This window comes from Grammomys surdaster, unplaced genomic scaffold (assembly GCF_004785775.1).
Source record: "Grammomys surdaster isolate TR1022 unplaced genomic scaffold, NIH_TR_1.0 126531, whole genome shotgun sequence".
NCBI classification, from domain to species: Eukaryota; Metazoa; Chordata; class Mammalia; order Rodentia; family Muridae; genus Grammomys; species Grammomys surdaster.
The window spans coordinates 4558271-4560558 of record NW_021621323.1 but is presented as its reverse complement, the minus strand read 5'-3'; positions in this window follow the sequence as shown (position 1 = coordinate 4560558).

Sequence of the window (2288 nt, the reverse complement as noted above, 5' to 3'; positions counted from 1 at the left end):
TTATTCTTCTGGATTTTCTCCAAAGAATCTCCTGGAGCACAGGCTTCAGAAACCTTATAAAAGAGACAGAAAAACAAAACATGCTAGCTGTAAAACTAAGCCAAAAAAATTAAAAATTATCCTGAAAGTGTTAAATGGAATAAAGCAACCAATTGTCACATGTTCTAATTCTCTTATTCTGTGTCCTTTGGAAGTGTGAATTTTGGTGTAAGAGGAGATAGAGATATTAAACAAGAGATTTAAAAAAATAGCTACTCTATAGACGAGTATTATGGAACCCATGAGGGATGTATGTGTGTCTGTGTTTGTGTGCGCTTGTGCATGTATATGGTGTATGCAGTGGTATGTATATGTGTGTGCTCTATGCTCCCTAGCTCAGTTCACTTGAAGAGGTCTAGGATTAATGATTTTCCAGCCAGCACTAAGTATATCTTATATTCACATTCTTAACATACCGTCTCCTAAAGAAACCTGAGCATTTTTTCAGTAATAGCAGACTTTAAGCACAGGACAGGACAGGTTCTTCAGACCTAGACCAACTTGTCACACTGTAGATGTTCAGAGAAGCTTGGCAGATGGGAAAACACTGAGGAGTTATTGCCTGATCTTAAGTGCCTCTGTATTTGTTCCAAAGACAAAAGATGCCCAAGCCAAGCATGATGGTATATACCAAGACTGAGAGGCTGAGACAGAAAGATTTCAAGCTCAAGACAGCCTAAGTTGTAAACAAGGTCTCAAGAGCTTCCAGTCCCCATTTAGACCCTGCCCACATCCACCGCAGCTTTCCCTGCGCTCCTTATGCTCATGTCCTTGTTTCACAGTTCCCTGGTTGTGAGTAATTGGATGTCTGCATTATTTCTGATATACAAGCAGCTGTTTGTAAATCCAAGGTTTTTTGCAAGCCACCACACAAAGCGTAAGCAGTGTTTCTATTATTCAAGTTCACCAATTTGTAGCTCTTTTTTGTTTCTCAAAGAGTTTACCCACTCTTCTCCTTAGCCTACCTGGGAACCCTCTTTGTCTTACATCTAAGAATCAACAATTAGACGTTCAGCATTAACTGAGCATGTGGCAACCTGGAAAGGGCAGTACTGAGCTTATGTCAAAACATAATTAGATCTTTGAGCCATGCTACGATCAGGGGCTATACCTAAGGCCATGGTGATGTCCCAGCTCCTGCTGCCTTCAAAAGTCTTGTTTATGTCCAAGATGCTGGGGGCTGGTCTGTGCTGTGATTTGCACTTCATCTGACTGTAAAGAGCAAGAAAGCTACTTTTGTTGTGATATCAATGACTGCAGATGCAATGGTTGAGAAAGAAGACATGGACAGCTTCTGTGAAAACCCCTACCTTCACTCCAAACCCAATGCCTGAAAAAAGAGCCGCCTAAACAGGAAGCCTTCAAAGAGAAGTCTTAGAAAGAGTGATGAGGATGCTGAAGTGGCAGCTCTCCACAGTTGATGGCTTCTTGAATGGGCTCAGAAAGGGGAATGATTCAGCTCCATTTAAGGGACAGACCACTGAAAGTTTGACCATGCCCCAGTGAGTATTTAGTTAACACAAATTGTACTTTGGGGTAGGGATCATAAGGGTGGAGAATAGACATGGAGGGACTGGGAAACGAGTGTGATTGGGGTTCATGATGGAAAATTCCCAAAGAATCAATGAAAACATTACATTGAAAAACTAGTAAACATAATCAGACAATGTGCAAAATCTTGACTATTTTAGAAATGACCAATAAATGAGATCTGTGAACGTAACCCAAAATAGAAAGTAAGACAGAATCAGCAAGGACAGATGGGACTCCAGAACCTATTCAACATCCCAAAGCATGAAAGAAAGAAGTCACCATAAAGGCCAGTAAGAACTTGTCATGGTTTGAAAAGAAAATGGTCTCCATAGGCTCATAAGGAGTGGCACTATTAGGGGGTGTGGCCTTGATGGAGTAGGTGTGGCTTTATAGAAGGAAGTATGCTCCTTCCTGCTGCCTACAGATCCAAATGCAGAACTCCTCAGCTCTTTCTCCAGCATCGTGTCTGCCTGCATGTTACCATGCTTCCTGCCATGATGATAATGGACTAAACCTCTGAAGCTGTAAGCCAGCCGCAATTAAATGTTTCCCTTTTTAAGTGTTGCCGTGGTCATGGTGTCTCTTCATCGCAATAGAAACACTAACTAAAACAGAATTGAACAAGATTTTTTAAATGAACTACTCAGGACCAAATTCGATTAGCGCAAGTATTATGACCCTTGTGAATCACAACTCTTGTAATGAGCCTAACAGGG